This window comes from Dermacentor silvarum, chromosome 1, assembly GCF_013339745.2.
Source record: "Dermacentor silvarum isolate Dsil-2018 chromosome 1, BIME_Dsil_1.4, whole genome shotgun sequence".
In the NCBI taxonomy this organism is placed as follows: domain Eukaryota; kingdom Metazoa; phylum Arthropoda; class Arachnida; order Ixodida; family Ixodidae; genus Dermacentor; species Dermacentor silvarum.
The window spans coordinates 96,619,046-96,642,931 of NC_051154.1; positions in this window are offsets into that span (position 1 = coordinate 96,619,046).

A 23,886-nucleotide genomic window follows, 5' to 3' on the forward strand; every position below is an offset into this window, starting at 1 on the left:
TTTGTTCTCGCCAGTACGGGTTCTCTCGTGAAAAACGTGGTGCTGTGGCTTCGAATCATGGTCTGTGGAAGAAATTGTTGAAAGTTGTGCTTTCGTGTGCTGGAGTTCATCGGCAATTAGACAGTGTTTGCTCCAGAAGAGCGTCGGCACCGAGGTGCCTTCGAGACAAGAAGCGTTTGATGACTTCACATCTTGAAAGGTAAGCAAGTCTCGCGCTTGCGCGCATTCTTGTCGCTTATACAGGGTGTTTCAGTTGTTACGTAGCTTGACAGAGCCAAGGTAATGTTGCTTGCCGTCGCTTGGAGATACTTCGATTATTTTTTGCATTCCGCCTCATTAGATAATTAGTCTTAATTAATGAACTTCTCAATTATTATTATTAGACTAAAGTGTCAATAAAAAAGTTGTAGAGCGACATGAGAAACTCGATACAGATTTCTTTTACTCCGTAAGTCTTACATAAAAGTGTTTTTCCGAGCGTGAAAGATGCCCGCGAATACCCGCAAAGCGCGTCGAGCGGCCAGTCGCACGGCAATTTTGCATGTATTCGCGGGCTTCTTTTACGCTCGGCGAAAAGGAGAAAAAAAAAAAAACTTTCGAGCAGATAGCAAAAAACACGCTCCGGCAGATAGCAACAGCGCAGTCTGTTTAAAATAATTAGTTTAAAGCTTCAGTGTTGACATTGCCATACCTAGCACATCACCAAAACAACTGCGTTTAATGTTTGTATAATACGATGATTTCTTTTCTTTATGACAGCTTTATAATCCCCTTTTCAAGTGACGTTTTATAACTCCTGTGAGTGTTTCCTCTTAGTAAGTTGTACTCCCTTAGCCGCACGCTTTTATGCTTCCCGTGTGCTAGGAGGTCAGGGCTCCTCAAGCTGTTCTCACAGCTTTTACCTGTCCTCGTAACTTTTTCTTGCTGCGGAATAAAATTCAATTCAATAGTTTTCACTTCTGCACGTTTCTTAGCTGTGTGCATACATACCAAACTGTTCTTGGATATATGAAATTTACTGCATAAGTGAAAACGCTTGGCCTTTTATTTTTCAGGTGTCTTGTGAGCTCTCATCCAAGCACCCCATTCCAAAGGTCTGCTGTGAGCCGATGTGGCATATGGAAGTAACATGCAGATAGTTCAATAAACTACTTGTAGTTTCAAAGAAACCTTTGCAAAGTATTGTCGACACTTTCTTTTAAAAGTGCAAGCACTTATCCAACGTGACATCTCTGCATCCGAACATTACACTTTACATTTGTGACAAAAACAGCTAGAACAGCGACACTGCATGCTGTGAGGAAAGTACAAGTTGTACTGCAAGTGTTATACTAAAATTATTATTATAGAACAATATTGTGTGAATTTCTGTGCCCTAGCAGAGTTCCAATCAGTATGCTTATAATAAACCATATATGCTTATCTTTAAAACTCACACAATGTGCATAAATATAAAATGGGCACAGAGAACTCATCTATGCATGTCTACAGAAAATGCAGGATACAGGATCTTTTCAGTAGGGCCACATGAAGGGTGCATAAAGGTGGGAGTCATGAAGGAAACATAAAAGCAGTGGCCAAATTTCAGCATCTAGAATACTTTATATAAAGTACGGTAACATGAAGGATACATAAAGGACGGACACACGAAGGAAACATAAAAGCAGTGGCCAAATTTCAACATCTAGGATACATAAAGTACGGTAACATGAAGGATACATAAAGGACGGACACATGAAGGAAACATAAAAGCAGTGGCCAAATTTCAACACGCAGGAAACATAAAGGATGTTTCCTCATGTGACCCCTAGGAAACATACAGTAATCATAAAGGACATAACCATTTTCATAAGGGTGAGCTCATCCCGTGCTACCGCATGGGCGTCTTCTGGTTCCTCCTGGCATATAGCATCATTGAGCTGCGCCAGGCTTCCCTCAAAAATTAAAGGAACGGCTCCCTTTCGAAGTCGAGGCACTTTGTGTTCGATAAAGTACCTATCAAAAAAAGATGCTTCTCGAAGTGTCGCGCACATATTTTGTCCTTTGTTTTAAGCGCTCGCTTACTTTCAGGAATTTTTTGTCGCCACTGGTGCAGTAGCTGAAGATCAAATGGCGCCGCGAAGAGCGAGAACGTCTCGCGTGCTTTGCCATACCCAGATTTACAGCCGGCAACAAAACACTTCATGAAAAAAAAAGAAAGAAAAGCACCCCAACTGTAGTGAAAATGGTGCGCTGAAAGGCATTTCGTATGGTTTTGTAAATTAAACGATGAGAGTATCTTTTATCCCCTACTGCACCTCCCGCTGATTAGAGGAGAAAGTGAAATAGTCTATCTGACAAGAACGGGTTAACCGCGGGAACAGAGCGACAAAATCGTACGGCGCGCGGCGCTCTCCATAATATACCACAGCGCAGTGGCGTAGCCCGGAATTTTGTTCGGGGGGGGGGGGGGGGGGGGGGGGGGGGGGCTCAGGTTGCAGCGCGGCCTCCTCCTTATAGAATTTGTCTAGGGATCAAATACATGAATAATAACTGCATTGTCAATGCCTTTGCATATTAAACTCTGCAAACGAATTATTGAACGCTACGCACTGTCAAGTAAAATATATATTTTCTCATAAAAGAATATATTCGTATGTCCCAAAAATTGTGACAGAAATAACTGATACCTATGCTGCCGCGTTTTTTTTTTGTCTATTTAATAAGTGAAGAAAATATCACACAAACTTAAGAAATATATCAGTTCGAAACCAGCACGGCAGTGCATGCAGCTGATATGAAAAACGTAAAGGCCATGAAATGAATAAGTTGAGGACAAATATTTTGATGAACCTTTGTCATTCAACAACCTTGTTTACATTTTTGCACATATGCAACGACCAGGAAAAAACCTCAATGACGCTGTCCTTAGTTGCAATGGATTGCGCAGGAGCAGCAGTTACCGGTCGTGTATTGTGAGTAATTGAACCGCAATTATAGTGGCAACAGTGAGTACATTTAAAAGCAGGCGTTCTGCAAAGTATACATTAGAAATGCGAAGATAGAATGGAATATACAAATACCAGATACAACTCGCTAAAAGGCAAAAAAGAGTCGCTGGAAACAAAGTTCACTGCTTGTATACACAAAACGTCGCAACAAGATATTTAAATATACGTCTAAGTCTCCAATAAATCTACGTATGTAATCAAACGTCACTGTATATGCGTCAAACAAGATAAATAAACATGTTGCGCAGTCACAGATAGTAAACTTTGCGCACAGAAAGACAAATGATATAGGCAAGAACAAAACTATGATCGCAGAAATCGTGATATGTACTCGGGCCATGCGGGGGTCGCGACTGCGCCATATGGGTAGAATAATAGAGGAATATCCAGAAATCAGGACGAAAATGTGTAATTTAACTGCCTGCACAGCGGCAAAAATTATTCTGCACCCCAAAATTAAAGGAGGGTATTGCTTCGTTTCAAAAAAGATATAAAAGCAGGTAGCTAAAAAGGAAAGAAAAGGACAAACGAAAGCCACAAATGATGCGGCAAGTTGAACTACCCAATATCCGAGTGTGTTTTTGCAAACTCCGCGTGGGCCGGGCTTTCAAAGAGCAAGCTCGGTCAAAATTTGTTACTGATGTCCTCGAAATTTTTGTATTCGCATGATAATTTTGATCATGATGCTAACTGCTAGAATAAACTGCTAAAATTTCTGTAGTTTTAAAAGCTAACGAACAGTCATACGTTTTCATAATTACGACCTTATGGACCTGAAGGAACAGATATCTTTACTTGCATTGATTTTTTCTGCTTCGCTATCTAAAGACAAACTGCTCTCGGCGAGGAAGTTGAAGCGAAGCGGTCAATAACTTCAGACACGTTGATGCCGACGTCTCTGTGGGTTTATAGAAGCGCCAGCCTAACCATGCGTTCCACAGACATTGTAGAGCGCAAGAAGTTTTTAGTAAACTCTTGTTAAAAAATATTCTCTCTGCGCTGGCAGTGGGAACTGGAAGGGTGACTAGAATCTGCAGCAGTTTGTACACATTTATACAGAACCTGCAGTCGCAATGAGGGAGAGCATCTATCCCGGTGCTAAAACCTAAAACACTCCCTCGATGTCGTTGGCATCCGTGTTTAAGTACCTTGCACAAACAGTAGGCTGTTCGATTCCAGCGATGTCTGTCGTTTCGTCAGGAAGTATGGAGAAGCAGCCTGCTTTTGCAACTAGGCTTTCTTTGATAATTTCACCACAAATTTCTATAATTTGGTTTTGGGCATCTGGGCTTAAACGAGGCATTACTGGGGCAACTTTCCAAATGGTTCTTCAGATATGTATCGCCATAATCAGCTCGCATGCGAAGAAGCGCTCTGAAAATATCTGTATCTTCAGTGGGGGCTATGCTTAAATCCATAGGGCCACTGTCCCTGTGGCCCCGGAGAGCCAGACCTTGTCGCCCGCAAAAAGAATTTCCTCAATAATAGGCCATTTACTTGCTTCTCTTTTCTCATATTTTACTTTGCTTGCCCGGTCCAGCTGATCGATCACATAGGGCACGCTTCCTGAAAATGTTTGGAGAAAATTATCAGCTGCTAGCTCACAGTCACGGTGATATTTAGTATTTTCGTGTGTGTGGAAGATTGCGAGCGCGTGCTTTCATTTCTAGAACGGCTTGGACACGAGGGCTCCAGTGCACGCATCTTGGCCCAAGTTTATAAGAGCATTAACCCCATAAAGTTCCAGAATTGAAAATCTTTTAAAGCACGCCTTTGGAAATGTCAGTGCACCTTTCGCGTCAAATGTTTATGAGAACTTTATACCCATAAAGTTTCGTAATTGAAATCCATGCGCTCCGTAGATTCCGCGGCCGCTGCGAGATGCCGCAATGCGCCCGCTCGCTTTCGAAAAGCCCTTGAAAGTTTGTGCTCGGATGGGGCTTCTAGCGTTACGTGACTCCAGGTGCTAGGGCGTTGCCACGAAATCCAGCCCGAGTTTGCAATGTTCGTGCCGACATGTCTTTTCGAGCGTGAAAAATACATTGTAGACAGAATCCAGAATGATTCCCGGCGTCGGTGGTATAGTTTTGGTCGGCGGTGCATGCCGGAACGAAAAAATTTACGGGGGGGGGGGGGGGGGGGGCTGACGCCCCATCAGCGCCCCCCCCCCCCCCCCCCCCTGGCTACGCCCCTGTCACAGCGGCCTCGGAGCTCTGTTCCAGTTCTCTCACTGCAACAGCCATTGGTGACACGCACGGAAACGCTCTAGTCACGCACGTCTTTATCGTTAGGCTCTTACGCACAAACCTGCGCATTTTGCGCATGCAGACGCAATTAAAGCTATATACACAAGTGCTTTATTTAATTGAAACATGAAGTATATATTCTCTATTAAGTCACAATATACGTATATGCTAGCCATTATTGCCCTCTTGTAGTGCAGCTGGATTATTGATGTCAGCGTGCAGAACAGTTCGAGCTCCCCACAATAACTTATTTTAGCATAGAGCGCTCGAAGAACCTGTTCACCTGATAACAAAATCCACTCTATTCAACTTATTGCAGTTGAAGGACCGCTGGTTTTTCTACCGATGGCGAGTGCACCAGCACGAAAGGTGAGCTTTCATATCTGCACCAGCATGAAATAAAATTGAAACATCGAAACGTGGCACTCCTGTGCACTATCTGCATGCGTGCTATGCTGACAATTCAATTCACGCATATGCTGTAACGTTATTTAGTGCAAACATTTTCATTGGGCCTGCAGAGACGCGAACATAGGAGGCGCAAATGATGTCATTCTGCATAAATATTCGGCGTGTTAATTACTACGATGGAACGTGTGCACAGTCGACGGCAAGTGATAAACGAACCTTGCACCCGGGTTAACTTTTTTATTTACAGAATACCTGCGTCGCCTCGAAGGCATTATCGCAGGGGGGACAGTTAGGGAAAGATGCGTCAAATCATTCACAGAAATAAACAATAAATACACAATGCAAAGTAACATCTAGGTGGAACATACAATGAGTTAACATTTCCAAGCGTAATAGAAAATTTAAACAAAATTAAGACAGTAATGCATTGTCACAAACACAGGCGGGAAAAAAATCGCGATTATCAGACACTGAAACACATTCTTCCGGCAACGAATTCCAGTCTTTCACCGTTTGTGGAAATTCAGCAACACAGTTCGTACTACAGCTGTATTCACACACCTTCTTTGAGTGGTCGAGTCGATTCGAGACATAAGTTGGCTCCGATAGGTAGTTACGGCTATCAATGCATGTTTGATTATACAAGATACGATGGAAGAACTTGAGCCTCAATTTTTTTTCTTCGTGTGATTAACGTTTCCCAGCCCAGCAATGCTTTTATTTCAGTGACACTTTCAAACGGGTTGTAACTATTGGAAACGAAGCGTGCAGTCTGATTTTGAAGTTTTTCTATTACTTGAACCAAATAGTCCTGATATTAGTCCCAAATAATAGAGGCGTACTCGAGGATAGATCTTACATGCAAAAAAAAAAGTGTTTAACATCTTTGGACGGTGATTTGAAATTTCTACGAATAAAAGACATTTTATTTGCCTTAGATATTGAATGCTGAATGTGTACGTTTCATTTAAGTTTCGGCGTGAAGTAAACACCAAGGTACTTGCACTCCGAGGCGCTTTTTATGTGTTTTCAACATTGAACTGTTTTTGAGGTTCGAATTTTTTATTCGAAAAACAGATGTGATTACATTTATTAATATTCAGACTCATTTGCCAGCGTAGACACTAATATACTATTTTATCAAGGTCCCTCTGCAAGATTGTTACATCTGATGGTGAATTTATTTCTCTTTAAAGAACACAGTCATCTGCAAAGTGTTTCATGGGGGACTATGTCATCTACAATGTCATTAATATATATGAGGAATAACAGTGGCCCCAGAACGCTGCCCTGGGGCACTCTTGAGGATACGGTTATGTGTGCATGATGAATTACACCCATTAAGAACTACACACTGTTTACAGTCATTTAGATAATTACAAATCCAATTTTCGGTTTTATTATGTATGTTCAAGGACGTTAAATTAATATTTAGTAATTGATGAGATACTGTGTCAAACGCTTTTTTAAAGTCTAGGAATAGTGCATCTACCTGTTTGTTCTTGTCAAGAAAGTTACCTATAAAGTGTCGGAATTCAACTAATTGTGTGTTGCATGAGTAACCGCTACGAAATCCATTCTGTGAGGCAGCAAAACAGTTAATCGACTCAAGGCATTTAAATAAATGACTATACAATATATGCTCAAAAACATTGCAGGATACTGAAGTTAAGGATATAGGCCTGTAATTTTCCACCAGTTTCGTGTCTCTTGATTTAAAGATGGGATTAACAGCCGCAATTTTCCAGTCCTGTGGAACCAACCCAGTCTCATACGAGATTCGAAATAAGATACAGAGATATTGAGCAATAATGCCGTGACATTTCTTTAGAACACAGGAAGGAATTCTATCAGGACCCATAGATTTAGAGGTGTCCAATTTCCGCAAAAGACAGTCGATACCATGTATATCGATGTTTATTTCAGGCATGCAACGGTCAAAGGCACATTTAGTAGTATGTGATGTGGTTGCCTGTGTCATTAGTCTCTCCGAAAACACCGATTTAAAATAGAGATTAAACACTTCAACCTTTTCAGCGTCTGTCGTTATAGTAGTGCCATTCGATTTTAGAGTGGGAACTGAAATGTCGTCGGTTCTACTTGTTTTTATACATTTCCAGGAACCAGAAAGCTTTAGGTTTTTTTTTTAGGTCTGTGTTTAATCGGGCAAAAAAAAATAATTGTTTCGCTTTCCGGATAGAGCATCCTTTAAGTGTTGGCGGTTGAGCGAAGTGCTTTTATTGCAGCATTTCTTGTACGCGCTTCTAGCTTTTCGAATCAGTCTACGCACTCCAGAATTAAACCACGGTTTATGTTCTTTTTTTCTTTTGCCGCAGGAATTTTATAGAGACGTGTTCTTCTAGTAGTTTTAATAATTTGTTGCGAAGGGTGGACCATAAATGCTCTGCATCACTACTCTCTGACAGACGCCGGAAGGCTGGCAAGTATGACACTAATTCTGCCTGGATGGTGTCAAAGTTGATTTTCTCATACACGAATACTCGCCGTGGTATTTGTACCCGTACAGGAACCAATGAAATGTTTAAGTTTGTAATGACCGCATCGCAGTCACTAATGTAACGATTATTTTTCAATCCCTATTCCTTTTCATGTTTTTTTTTTTTTTTTGTAAGTTGTCCGAGTGACGCACCGCCCAAGTTATCACCGAGATCTGCAAGCCTTGAACGGTGGATAAGGAATCGTTACATTTTACCCTGCACTATACGCAGCGTGCAAAATGCGAGCAGAAATCCTACGTCTTATGTGACCACCGTTTTCAATGGTTCTTCTCTTATCGCAGGATGTCAGCATAAACGCTGGTGTCCAAAGAGCGAGAGAGAGAAATACCGTTCGGCACCCGGCACCATTTTCGGTAATGACTGCCGACAAACAGCTGGTAATTCATGAAAACAAGCAATTCGTATTCGTAGCGCTAATAAATAGTGTGCGTTGTGTAATGTACATATTAGGCCTTCGTATTTTTCCCCTTTCTTCCCCTTTTTCGTTGGCTCGCACGGAGCCGGACATCCGACATCGCAGACATCATTCACTCGGCGAGATGGATGATATGAGAAGACGAAAATTGAAGGAAAATAATCCTTACAACACAGGACCCCTGCTTTAGTTCCTCTGCTCCACTAGGAAAAAAGCGCCTAACGTAAATCAACCATTAAAGTAGATTTCATATGTGCTGCCGAACTAAACGTAACCATGGTCGGTATAATATAACGAATTTATTCCAATGCTATTTCTTTTCTATCTTCGTAACTGGTCCGAGCGGCGCATCGCCCGTGTTATCGACCACCCGTGAACGGCATATGATAATAGATTCGACCGAAATGAATCATTACGTTACACCGGCCCGGGGCCCGTATTCACAACGAACTTGTTATACTATTAACTGTTCGTAAGAGCAAAATGCCGGTCAATCTCATATTTGACATTATTACCGAATTCGGTCGGCCAATGGGCCCTCACGATTGAAAAGCTTCGTAAATTCGCCCAGACGTGTTCTACACGGCCGCCCGTGAATTTTCGCGCGTATTGATGACTGATTTCGCGGGAGAGTGCTCAGCGTTGCATAATGATGATGCTATATCATCCTACTAAGCATTTCTGCCGCTGACAAAATGACGATGACGGATTGACCACGACGGCATGACGGCGACTTGGTGATGACGACGCGATGTCCACAACGGATTGACGACGATGTCATGATGACGATGACGAAGGCTCGAAGGTTTGACGACGACATGACAGCGCAGTGACAGCAACGGAGTAAAAACGGCGGAAGGATGACGATGACATGACAACGAAAGAATGATCACAATGTTAAGCAGGCAATGTGAAATGACTACGGAATGACAGCTTCACAACGACGGCATGTTGCTGTTGGAGCTGACGTCCGCCGCCGTGAGGCGGATTAATTCGCACTATATATCCCGCGTTTGTTTGCACGATGTGTGCGGTACCGGTCAAGCGGGCCGCCTTATCTCGCACTATATTCGGTGTTTGCATTATGTTCGGCGGCTTCTTTGAGCTGCGCTATCTCCGGGATCTTACGACGTTAGTATCTCCGGGATCTTACGAAGCCGTGACAAATGAGTTCGTTTAATAATTGAGGCCAAAAGGATCATTGAGGCAGGTGATAAGTGCGTAAGTGTTGCCTCAATATCTCTATCACGCAAAGAACTACTTTACCTGAACGCGAATGCGCACTGAGAAACTGTGATTGCGCTCCCTGTATAAATTAGTGGCGTTTTTTTTTTCGATTAAGCATTGTTGGAAGTAGCGCCCTGTGTGTGTGTGTGTGTGTGTGTGCTCTCTTCGTCCGTCGTCGTTTTCGCGCCTTCACTTCAGATCTCCGGGATCGTCCCGCATATTTCGGAGAAAGAATTGGCGCGTCCTTGAGCGTGACCTAGGACGGAACTTGGCTCCGACTATGCAAAAAAAAAATGTTTCGCTTTTAAAAACATACAAACAAGGCGCTTAATTCACAAACAGATCTCACGTTGAAATTGTTCGTAAGCATAAATTCTAGCCCATCCCGATGCTGGACATAGGACTAGCGAATGGCAAAGAGCACGAATAGGAACGAACGGCTTTGTGAATTTGACCTATTACAAAGCTTTTCTTTCGTGAGAGCTGTATGCAATTTTCCCCACGCCTTCGCTAACAATATTTTTAACATCACGATTGGCTAGGATCTGCTCTTACGAACACTTCTAAGCGTAGGTACTTATAAACGCGAAGCATTTCTCTACCTAGTTTGAGCCAAGGTCAGAGAAACGTCACGCGCAAGGACGCGCCAATTTTGTCTCTGAAAAATGTGGGACGATCCCGGAGATAGTGCAGCTCGAGAAAAGTCGCCGGACATAATTGCAAACACCGGGTATTGTGCGAAATAAGGTGGCCCGATTGTCTATTATCAGACAATAGTGCAAACAAACACCGGATATATTGCGAATTAGGGTGCACGCCTGCGGCGGCGCGTGACGCACGTGAGCGCAGACTCGAGCTCCAACACCAACATGCCACCATTGTCACGCTGTCGTTATACCATCGTCACTTTAGCGTCATCTCATGGTCGCCATGTACAGTCGTCGTCATGCTCTCGTCGCATCTGTTTGCGTGCATGTGCGTCGCCTATACCTCTCAGAAATGCTTCACGCGACATAGAGAATCGTCAAGGATGGTTTCTGCCTTAATTTTTTTTTTTGCGAATACGGGCCGAGATTTTCTCGGCCCATTGCAATATAGCGTAGAGTGTCTATAGCTGCAGGCGTGCTCAAAACTGGCCTAAAATTATTGTTCTGGCATGTCCCGCGCATCTCTGGGGTAATAGGGGCAAGCTCCGAAGAACATTCTGGGGCCGAATTCACAAAACTTCCTTACGCTCAAATTTTTCGCAAGAAAGTATTTTAGCCAATCCGGATGCAAGACATATCATTAGCCAAGGCGGCCAGCCAATGACAAATCGAACTTACGAAAGAAAAGCTTTGCGAGTCTGGTCCGAGAAGCTTTGCTAGTTCGGCCTCAGTTCTTTAATTATCGGCTACCCCAAAAATTATTTGAAAGCTTTCACCTAATAAAAATGAACAAAAAAATGTATTCCTTCTGAAGACTTTAACCACATAGTCATCACCATAATACTCCTTCGTATTATTTTCTTTTTAATTCTTCGCCTAGCCTCGCAAGTTTCTTTTGTCATTCGAAGTGGCGCCTTTTCTGCTTTGTAGATTCCACGTCGACCAGTCTCGATCCGCCGCTGCAGCATGAGGCGGCCCAGGCAACTGTCGAACGCTTCCAGTGCATTCACTCCGGTATAAGCTTTTTGACTGCGTTAAATCTCATACGATCATTTTGTGCCACCTAGTCATCGTGCTTGTGACCCAGGAAACCACGTTCTTTGGCGCACGCTCCCAATCACCGCTGTACGCGTCAATTGGCTCAGTGAGACAAGAAAAAGGGGCCCCGCAGGTTTGCATGTTAATAATAGGACAGAGAAAATATCGCGCTATGTAGTGTCCACGCGTGCCGCTCGTACGGCGCTTTATGCGTCATGGGAATGAGGGGTAGCAAATGGATCAGCCTAAACGTCGCCATTCTTGCTTCAGACAACTCTGTGGGGCTATGTTTAGTCAGGTTTGTTTTCGTACCATTCCATTCTTTTTTCCCTATCAGCGGCCCGACCGGCTGGCCGATCCTGGCGAAAGGGGTATACGGGCGTGAGTGGTGCACATTTTCGTGTAAGCCAATCAATGACTAAACGCAACAATAATGATGGTAAATTATTGTAATCGTTATCAAATGCGGCTCCTGGAAAGATTTACTTTTCATTTTTCATTATTTTACTATCAGCCGTTTCACTCGGCGAGTAACCCCGGCGATGACAGCGCCGGCGCGGCGTCAGACCTAATCAACCGAGGGCGAGAAGAATGGAAATGCGTACTGTTGCGTACAAAATGCGCACTGTTGCAAAATACGGCCCCTGGTCTCTTCTAAATTAATCTGCCACCGCAAATATGTTGTATGACAATCCTCATTTATCCTACAAGTTCAACCAACCTGTCAACTACGTCTTGTAAACTACAATATTAACAAGTGTATAAGTTTGTCATTCATATTTTGATGCAATGTATTTTCCCATGTCCTGCAACAGCCTCTAAATGGAGGCTAGCAGTATGTATGAAATAAATAAATAAATAAATAAATAAATAAATAAATAAATAAATAAATAAATAAATAAATAAATAAATAAATAAATAAATAAATAAATAAAGTACTCTTTTAGAACGTCATAGAATAAAAATAACTCTGAATATCAAAAGCAAAGAACCAACCAAGAGGTGTTGCGTACATGTCATATAGGTCTAGCGATACGCGCATTCAAACGTTTCTGGAGTTTTTTTTAAGGCATTGGAAGTTACGTAATGGAATAAACGTGTTGTGGACTCAAGTTGTTCTAAAGTAAACTTCGTGGGGCTAGCACGCAACGGAATTGTTAATTGCGTTCGTGCTATAGACTATGGAAGAAGCTGCAGTATGTTTTTCTTAAACGAAGCCCTGTGAAATCGTAGAAATATCCGTGCATGACGCTAATTTCCGCGGCTGTTGAACAATGACCAGCGCCAGGTTTCAACCTATTAAGTTTCTTATCAAACTTTAAGACTCCGAGTGACCCCTTTATTGTGGTCAGACGCATCTTAAAAGGAAGTTTTACAGCAGGAGCTCCTATCTAAATAATTGGAACGGAGAATTCGTTTTCCTCGGCACCTACCGCACCAAATTTGACCAGGTTTGTTGCATTTAAATGAAAAAGTTAAATTCTACCGACTGCAAGGAGCAGATTTTTTTATGTCGGACATAAATTTTTCACAATGTCATCGAAAAGAAAAGAAAACACTTGGAAACACTGAAGCGACAATTTTACAACTCTAACTCAGCAATATAAAAAAGAAAGGGTCAACCAAATGTCTACGCCAAAGAAGACAAGGTCAAAGTACATGGTAGCTCAAATGATTCAATGATTAAATGTTATTATATCTCTCTATTCTGTCTGTTTCTGTCTATTTTGCATGTTCATTATTAACTCATTTCGTATCTTATTCGTATCGTATTTCACGGAGCAATTACGTCTACCTTTTCTTCCTTAGCGTCAACGCTTGGCTGACCTGACCCTTTCTTTTTTTTGACCAAGATGTCAAGTGGTAAGATGCCGGAGATAGTGGAGTGTGTGGTGCTATGGGGTTAATTCTTGACTATATTGGCACGGATCACATCCGTAGCCTTAGTTTTCCCTAATTTGTTACTAATTCTCGCTTGTGGCCACTGGCGAAGCCGCCCGCCGGACACTATTGCCTCGCGCGAGCCCTGCTTAGTCCAAGCAAACTCACATTTCGCAAAAGTGTACAGGGGCTTTGCCTCAACATGTCTATATCTACGGCGGTGCACTCTTTACAATTAAATTTTTCACTATATTGACGCGAATTACGTCGCTACCGTTAACTTTACCTACTCTACGGCTAATTCTCGTTTCTTGGTTCGTTGAGATCTACATTTTGATACATTTTGCGACTCGCTACGATGCTCTGGAGGTGCGAAAGGGGTGTTTTTTAACACGAAAGTGTTTTATGCCGGGGTCCACCAAGACTTCACTGACGTATTTCCGTCACGGAAATACGTCACACGAACATACACGAACATAATACAAAGAAAGAAACCAGAAGAAAAAGTTCCACAAACATGCAAAATTTCGAAATCGAACCCACGACCTCTCGGTCCGCGACGATAGATCGCCGAGCGTTTAACCCATTGCGCCACAAACGCATTTGCAGAGAGCTACACAGACGCGCCTTATATATCTAACACTCCTCCGTGTACCCGCGCTCTTGCTCGGGGCGGTGCCGCCGCCTACGAGCAGAAAAGAGAAGTACTGCATTATGACACTAACGCGCACCGACAGTGAACGCTTCGGTGGTCTCAGCACTACGACGCCTCGATGCCAGCATTCGAAGGGACGCTGGCATCAAGAAGCACTACCAACGCCACCTAGGTGGCGTTCACCGTACTCAGCACAGCGGAGCGTGGCCTCCGCAATTAGCTCTGAAAATGTTTCTGAAGTTGATCGCGGAGGCTGCAATTACGACGCGCTGTACGCGCTGATTTGACTCGGTGACGATTCAGTTACGTGCTTTGTCTTGCGCGTTGTATTAGTGTGTCAGTTACGTGCTTCGTCTTTCGCGTTGTGCTAGCGTGTGCAGCGTAGTGCAGCTTCCATATGCACGACGGTTGCTCATGGTCATCGACGTTGGTAGTCGTGATGGAGGAGACGTGCCACCAGGCGTCAGCGTGGGTGCATCAACGCCTAAGGGCGCTTTAGCCACAAAACACCAATAGACATTATATATCAATGTGCAATAAACATTACACTACTTCTGTGAAGACACGTTTCACTTTCGTGTTCTATACCGATTCCTATATAAGAGGGATCAACCACATTTTTTTTCACCCTTTTTAAGCGAGCTCTTATTTCTTAAATCCATAAAGGTACATCTCAGGAACACACATTGATCTTGCCATTGCAAGTGCCAGAGACCAGTTTTGAACCATACATTTACCTTTCACCAACTGGTCCACGATAATTTTGACTTACTGTATCCCGCTTAGTTTTTAGAGAAACAGTTTAAGATTTCAACTGGTATGTATTTGAACAAAGTAAAGAAGAACAAAAGCAATAAAACCATTCTAGGTCAAGTCTTTCTTATCTTGCCAGTTAAACGGTTAGTGCGGCTTCGCCTCTGCACACCCTGCGTCAGTTGTCCACTTGACATATTTGCACGGTGTTTATTTTTCACAAATAGCAGAAACGTACCCCGTATTGTACCTTGAACTGAAATTTATCCACTTTGTCCGCAACCGCTGTCATGTCTAGTAGTAGCGTTTTGTTACCTTCTTACGTCGCCTGTCCCTCTCCGGCTCTCCCCCATTTATGTGAGCTAAGAGTGGCAAGACAGTACTCGTTTTGTGACTGCGTCGGTTCTACTGATTCTCTGTCGCCTCTCCCTACCTCCTCTCTACCATTATATTCCTCTCCCCTCCGGACTGGTGCACTCTTATACAAAGGTAAGCGCTGTAGTTTCTGCAATGCTTTTGCGGGAGGTCACGGATAATTACAGCAGTCAAGAGGCTATTGAACGTGAAAAGGGGGGGTACCAGCGAATACACAAGGACGCGTACACAAAGAAAAGGCGTTCCACGCATAGGAAAACTACTCGTCCTTGTGTATGCGCTGGTAACTCCCTTTTTCAAGTTCATCATGCACCAACTGGTCCAAGAGCTTGCGCTAATGCAAGAGGCTATTGTAGCGACGCACAGGGAACTCCAGAGGACATTGTGACGAACGTTGATGGATAAGTTCAAACGAGTTTTTTGAGTCACCTTTCCTCTCAGCCACGCTCCTGTCATACACGTTCTGAGCCACTCCCCGACGCGGTGTGCAAGACATTAGCAGTAGAAAAGTCGAAGAGGCAATGAAAGCTTTAAAACATCTGAGCGCTTACTTGTCATCCAGCGCATAAATACTTCCTATATCGTTTTCATTGCAGTCACTAACGACTCGCCATTGCTCGCATCTCCGCAGAAAGTCCCCTTCGAGGAACCTGAGAAGCGGGACAATCCCGAGCGGCCAAGAGGAATCCGGTCTCCACAGAAAGTCCCCTTCGAGGAACCTGAAAAAGGGGGAAATCCCGAGCGACCCAGAGGATACCGGTCTCCGCAGAAAGCAACGTTCGAGGAACCTGAGAAGCGGGACAATCCCGAGCGACCAAGAGGAATCCGGTCTCCACAGAAAGTCCCCTTCGAGGAACCTGAAAAAGGGGAAAATCCCGAACGACCCGGAGGATGCTGGTCTCCGCAAAAAGCAACGTTCGAGGAACCTGAGAAGCGGGACAATCCCGAGCGACCAAGAGGAATCCGGTCTCCACAGAAAGTCACCTTCGAGGAACCTGAAAAACGGGACAATCCCGAGCGACCTAGAGGCGGCCGGTCTCCGCGAAAAGTCTCCTTCGGAGAACCTGATAAACGGGACAATCCCGAGCGACCCAGAGGAGTCCGGTCTCCGCGAAAAGTCGCCATCGGAGAACCTGATAAACGGGAATATTCCGAGCGACCCAGAGGAGTCCGCTCTACGCGGAAAGTCTCCTTCGGGGAAACTGAGAAACGGGACAATCCCGAGCGATCCAGAGGAGTCCGGTCTCCACGGAAAGTCACCATCGGGGAACCTGAGAAACGGGACAATCCCGAGCGACACAGACGAGTCCGGTCTCCGCGGAAAGTCACCTTCGAGGAAGCTGAGAAACGGGACAATCCCGAGCGACCCAGAGGGGTTCGGTCTCCGCGGAAAGTCACCTTCGAGGAATCTGAGAAACGGGGCAATACCGAGCGACCCAGAGGGGTCCGGTCTAAGCGGAAAGTCGCCTTCGAAGAAGCTGAGAAACGGGACAATCCCCGCCGACACCGAGGAGGCCGCGAAGGTGGACACAGAGGGGGACGGGGGCACGGGTCCTACCATGGCAGCCATGGAGTCGCAGGCACGAGCCGGACAGGCATTCTTTACCCACCGCTGCCGCGTCCAAAGACTGGGCAGCGGACCCGATTACTGGTGACAGATGGCTGGGTAACCTTCAATCACAAATTGCGCTCCATCAGAGGTGGCGCTTATGCAAATGCGCAGAGGCCCTTGCTTCCGCGCGCGTAACTGCTCCTAACATAAACGAAATAGGCACGAAAAGCTTTGGTAATCTTTGGTACATTAGTTAGAACTAACGCCGATTCGGTTGCAGGGCAGTTTGTTGTTGGGCTAGTTGACACATAATCATTCAATGAAAACAGTGCCCACGAACGTGACAAGTATTGGACAACGCTGCCAGTGTCTGCCTGCCTTCCCTTTCTCAAGGCCCGTATTCACGAAGCAGTTCATGCGCGGATTGGGCGCAGACCATGCAGAAATTGCGAACAAAACAAAAGTGAGGGCGGCCAGTCAATGTGGGACCGGAAGCGCCGTTGTCCGTCTCATGTTCTTGTGCGTTCTGTTTGGCGCTCATCACACCACGATGGAGCTGTACCAACTAGCCCAGATTTCAGTTCTTCAATTGCAAACAGCTGAAAAAGTTCGCCTGCACGGCCCGTATTCATAAAGTGATCGGCCCAGCGGCGCTCACAAAAAAAGGTTCTGATCGCTATAATTGTTTGTAATAGCAGAAGCAAGCCAATCGCGATGTTGGATATATTGTTAGCGAATGCGGCCGGCCGGCCAATAGCAAACAGCACGAAAACTTTCGTGAATTCGGCCTCTTACGTAAGAGCATTTCCTCTTTGGCCGGCGTTCAGGGGCCCGCCACTCATGATAGCGATCGGAATAATAACTTTGCGGTCGCCGCGGTGATAGCCAACCATGGATAACACTTACGCAAGAGATTTTTTTTTTTTTAATACAGGGCGAGGGTTTACTTTTCGTGGTCACGTGCGCCACTTTCATTGTGGACGCGAGGTTAGTGAGTTGTGTTTAACGCACTTTTTTTTCTTTCCTTTTTTTTTGTGTATCCGGGCCCTCATTATTTTCATTCAATATGAGTCAACTTATTTTTTCTATACAGGCCTTCATAACCTACCCACCCATTTACATTCGCTTATATTCCTCAGTCATTTTTCGCGGCACATTTCCTCTGAGCCTCCCGCACTTCAAATGACGTTAGGTCTCTGTGTACTGCTTCATTTGCTGTTTATCAACACGCGGTCAGTGCTAATCTTCCAACCGCCCTCTGATTAATCTCCAGTCCCGACTGCACTTCAGATCTTAAACAAAGCACCGAGTTACAAAGCGCGAGCCCGATAAGCCCTATCCCTTAGCATACTCCTCGTGCTACTCTATATCTGTTTTACACACAAAGCACAGTTTCACTAAGCCGCGTTTCTCACCTTATACTTGAACCCCCTGCTCATGTTTTTCTAAGTATCTGTTTCCCATTTTGTACCATACTCTTAAGCATTTGTACTCGTCTCTTGGTATATAATTTTCCAGCATTGTGACATTCTGAGAAGTTATATCATTAGGCACCAGGCAGCCTCATTTCTTTATACAATATTTCAATTGCAGAACTTCAGCCTCCGCTCCAGGCTCATTTGCGAAAAGCTGAATATCTGACGGCCCGCTAAGAAAACAACGTCATCCTCGTATGCTGAACACCGAAGCCGATGCCCCCCGCCCACACCCTCTCGTTTATACGAGATAACCAAAGATTACTTCAGCGCGCGCGCGCTTCCTTTATGTGCTAGTTATGCATATCATAAAGAGAAGTGGTGGTAACGGACCTAACAGTGCCGGTACACAAATATTCTGACAAACATTCTTTCTTAAGGAAGGCACTCCACAAGCGAACTACGGATGAACCTTTACCTATATAGTCACTCTGTTGTATATATGCAATTAGTTACCTTCGTAACGCTAACTTCTCTGCTATCTTCTCTGCTAACCTCTCTCCCTGCCTATTTACACCCCTATTCTTCCATTGCTTACCGCAGTTAAGGTGTGCGCTAAAGATTTAAAGTGCGGTCAGCAGTAAGTTCCTCACCTCCATTTTCCGTATCGTATTTATTTTAATAAACAACCAATGACTATATATTATAGCGCTGCTACAATAACGGCCAACCGTGGCACTGACCCTCCTGGATATCTACTGTCGTCGTCATTGGTTAGCACTTCCCATGTTACCTGAAGCGTTATGATTCGGCATATTTCATTTAGCATATCTACAATTCCCCAAGGCCTTTATCTCAAGATGCTAAATCTCGCTGTGACGTTGTCGTACGCACCGCCAATATCTAGGAAGGCTTCATATAACAGCCTTCTTTTTTGTATTCTTAATTGGTTATTTATGCACACTTTGTGATTACGAACGGGTTGTTGTTTGCGCGCGCAGAGGCGTCCTCTTGACAACATGGTACGGTGCCCTTACGACACATCGCACCTGGTGCCCGCGTCGGGGCGCGCCGCCCACATCCGTTATTGTCCACGCAAGAGGAACGGCGGTATGTACGCACACGGAGTGCGCAAACAAAATGCGGGCACCTCGTTTCTAAAGTGGGCTGTTGTCCCCGTTCGGGTTCCACAACTGCGAACCGTCGTCATTTGCCATGTTCTTAAGGATATGATCCACCCGACCTTAAACGCCTCAACCATGCAAGAAGTGGGGGGCCATTTAGTTAATCTGTCAAATAGTTGATGTTGCAAAATAGTTTATCTTTCTTTTTTTTTTTCATAAGTGAGACAAAGGAATCGCTTGAGAGGAAGTGAAAATTCTGCTGGTTGCACTGTAACTGTTCAGCGCGAATAACAGCTGATGATCGACTGTAGGTATAGGAAAGAAAGTAGGACACGAAAAAAAAAAAAGGAGCGAGGGGAGTTCGCAGCTCGGCGTGCATAATTAAGCTGCCCCAAAGTAAGAAGGCGAAAAGCCAGCAACCTCGCTACGCATACAGTGTCTGCCCCCAAGTTGACTGCGTGTGGACAGGGGCGCGCAAATCCTGTCGCTATGAGCTTGATGTCTCAAGTGCAGGCACAGACCAGAAGCTTGAACATCCGCCGCTTCACTGCACCGCGTTTGCTCGAGCCCGCTGTTCCGTACTCTACATTGCCTACTCCTTTCCGCCGACAGCGTGGACAGCCAAAAAAATGAAAGCTACTTTGCCTCAACACGTGAGCCACGATTTTGTAGCGATGCCTTCCGCTCGATTCGATGCCACTCTATGCCGACTGGTCCCGTTGACAACGCGGGCGGAGCGTCGCTCTGACCACTGACGAAGCGCTGAAAAGCGCGGAAAGGAATAGCATCGGAAGAGGCATCGCTACAAAATCGCTGCCCTCGGCTGTGACATCGTATAGTGAGGGATCCCGATTATTTGGTCCCCTTGAAGTTCTTTAACGAGCGATTTAGATTCCGCCCCTTCGGAATGCAGCCGCCGAGGTCGCGAACCGAGCCCGCGACCTGCTGCCCGGCACTATATAGGTTCCGTTTGCGCTTTCTGTTATAGCTCAAACGGAACGTTAGTGTTAGTGATAATTTACAAACGGCAGGTTGGGTTAGGTTATGTTAGGTATAGCTACTGAGCTACCGCAGTGGTTACTCCAAAGACTTCATGAAAAAGAAATCCACTCCAATGTCTATGCGTGCTCAATTTGTTCTCGCAAGTACCGCGATCGAAAAAAAAAATTAGAAAGTTAGCGAAAGTTTCTCTAATCGTCCTGCTGATGGCCCTTAATAGTTTCTACCTATACCACACGCGATGCGATATCTGGTATGGAATAAATGTGGGTCACACTCACACATTATTTGTTAATGACTCCGCATTCTATTGCAGCCACAACTAGACGCTACCAGAGGTTGGAGTTGCCACTGGAGGAGGACTGGGAGCCAGGTAAGACACCCACAACTTTCTGAGGTCGCTCCTAGCCTGAGCCTCTGCACTGTGGTCTTATGCCATAGAGGTTCCAGCACTGCATGCAACAGGATTAGCAGAGTTGTCTGAAACACACAGCTGTGGGCGGCGCATGTGGTCCTTGAAGTTACTTCACTACTCCCCCATCCTCCCCCCTACCCTTTACAACTTGCAGAAGCCTTTATCAATACTTTCTTTCTCCCCCAGAATACTGCAGCGCGTCGCTCGACGCGCCAAGTGTATGCGTGCACCCGAATACTGTTTGAGAACCGTGTCTAGTCGCATCGTATGCATGCGGTTATCATTAATCGGTGCCTGCTACGCGTACCAGTGAAGGGGATTCTTATGTATCGCAATCCAAAGCGTCTAAGAGTCATGATAAGCTCGTATAACCAATCCAATAGTTCATCTAATAGACACTAATTCTTACTGCAATTAAAGAAATATGGACACTCACGTGAATTTCCGCCGTCGGTGTCGCCGCCGCCGTGAGGTTCCTATAAAGTGCGATAAGATCGCAGCCGCGCGCCGTATGCTGTAGGTGCGAGGTAAACCATGCGAGGGTGGGCCGAGGAGGATGGTGGCTTGGTGCGGCGGCGTCTTCTCTCGCGCGCAAGTGAGAAAAAATGTCACAGTTTCGCCCTGAGGGCGAAGCAATGAATGCGATAGCAACACAGCAATGTCATACGAAGCAAGGTGAGCGGCTTTGGTAGCAATATGAATTGTAGTAAACATGAGCTGATTTAAGTAAGCAGGTGTGCTGCGGCGTAAGTAGACCGACATGAAGAGAGACTCGATGACCACGAGAAGGCGCGTGTGAAACGGTGGTGTTGATGAGAAGCGTTTCCCGTGGGCAGCGCGTGCGAAGGGACACACCTGTAGCTCTGCACTGCCGATCCGGGCAGCATTGCATGTGTAGCGTGCGTTGGTAAATTTGGCCCGACTATTACTGACTAAATAAACAAGCGTGGTGTGAGCGCGCACAAACAAACCTGAATAGACCACACTGAATGACTGCGGACGACTGTCAAAACGCTGGCAGCAAGCGCATACGCCGCAGTGGCGAAGGTACGTGCGGTCTATCGCTTCAACGGAAACTGAGCGGCGAATGCACGGCGCATAAAGGTCAGAGCCGTGGGGAGATAAGAGACGGTGCGGGCGAGCGACGAGCGCGGTTGTTGGCAGAGTAGAAGCGCCCCCCCCCCCCCCCCCCGCTCCCTCCGGCGCTGGCTTCCCGCCTCCTTGCTTGCGCGTGAGAGATTGAGTGCGTTCGCTCTCCGTGATAGCGCGCGTCCCCGCACGCTTCCGCTCGGGCATACGGCGCGCGGCCAAGATTTTATCTATAGGGAACCTCACGGCGACGGCGACCCCGACGGCAGAAATCCGGTTGAAGTGTCCATATAATTGCTATCGCAATAAAAGTGGGGAGGGAGCGGCCGGCGTTTCGCACACGCAAGGGGGAAGCGGGGAGATGTGCGCGCGCTAGGAGAAAAGCCGCGGGGAGGGGGGGGGGGGGGGAGGCAGGCAGGGTAGCGCGCGTCTCCGCTTGTACTCCGGTCGCTGCCGCGCACTTCCCATCTTGGAGGCAATCTACGGTGAGATCGAAGGTTAGCTGACCCTAGATAGCTGATGGCGTCGTGAGCGCTGTCTTCTCGCTCGCCTAGTTCGCGTTGAAGCGAGAGGCAGCACGAAGGGGAATTCGCTCGCCGCTGCAGCCGCTCTTCCTCAAGCTCGCGTTCTGACAGTGAGTGTGCGCGGTCATCGAGTGAGATCTGTTCGCATTTGCCTGTGGCGCATGACACCACGCTTGTTAATTTAGTTAGTAAGCGAATGTTAGCAGCAGTTCATACGTCCGATAAAACTGCTAACCTTATTTCGTATAGATGTCTAATAATTTGCTGTCGCAATCAATACTTCGCCTTTCGGGCGACATTGCAACTTTTTGCGTTTGTTGGACCATTAGGCGCTACTGCTGAAGCTAAGCTGTATTGGGCTCCATTTGGGAATGAGAGAGAACAAGAGCGGGTCACCGAGCCACTGCGGTATGGTGCGTATGGTGCTGCGAGCTACAATGATTACGAAACGCTGCGAATAAGACATTGCCACTGCACCTGTTTTTATTGTTGCTTATCGTCATCATCGTTATCACGACAACATTGTTTTTCATTGTTTTTCAGATGCTTTCACGAGCTTCGTGAATAACTAGCTGGCTATAATGCAGTTTATTCGGCTTGGCGTTCCCGTGATTGTCATGATAACGATTACTCCCCTAAGCAAAACTTCAGATTTTCCAAAACTTTCCGTTGAAATGGGATTTAGCGCGTTCCGCGCAGGAACAGTTACAAGTTCAGGGGAGCATTCCGGAGACGCAGACGAAACAGGCAGTGTAGAGTTCGCTGTGAAATGTGCGCAGAGATTGTTCCTGGAAAAGCTGGATACGTGCCACCGGCAAATCTGGACTACCCCGTCTTTCGGGAAGTGCAAACCATGACCCCAAAGCAGAGGAGAGACTACTACCGTGATCTGCTGACGCAGCACAAACTAGGGGAAAGGTAAGTGTCTGTTTTCACACCCGCTCATGTTATACTATACTGTTAATGTTTGGGTAGATTGCGGGGTTTTTTTCCAAGGTTCGAGATCCAGGACGCCTCGACACCTCTCTGTCAGACGATTCTTCGCAGGTCCCCGCTGATCCAGTGCTGTTGCCGAGCAAGAAACTTGAAGTGCCGATTTTGTTGGCCGACTTAACTTAAGTTCATTTACATATTCAGCCAACGACAAAAAGTCAAAATAAAAAGACATTTCATGCAAGCAGCAGTGCGCTAATAGTAGTGAGCTAATAGCACCATCTTCGCGATTTCTCGCGTCCTTTCTTATAAAAAAATTATATTATTGGATTTTACGTGCCAAAACCACGATCTAATTATGAGGCACGTCATAGTGGGGGACTCCGGAATAATTTGGACCACCTGGGGTTCTTTAACGTGCGCCTAAATCTAAGTACACGGGTGCTTTCGCATTTCGCCCCCATCGAAATGCAGTCACCGTGGCCGGGATGCAACACTACATTTGCTAGTAGGTACAGCGTTTGACCGCTGGCGCCACGCTGCGCCGCTCGCACGTACCGCGTTTCTAGGTGGTTCCGTTCACCGAGGGCGCTCGAACGCAATGATATGGTTTGCACGAATGCAACCCTTGGAAGCGTGGCTGTATGGCTGATTGGTTACGGCGCTCGCTTCGGGATC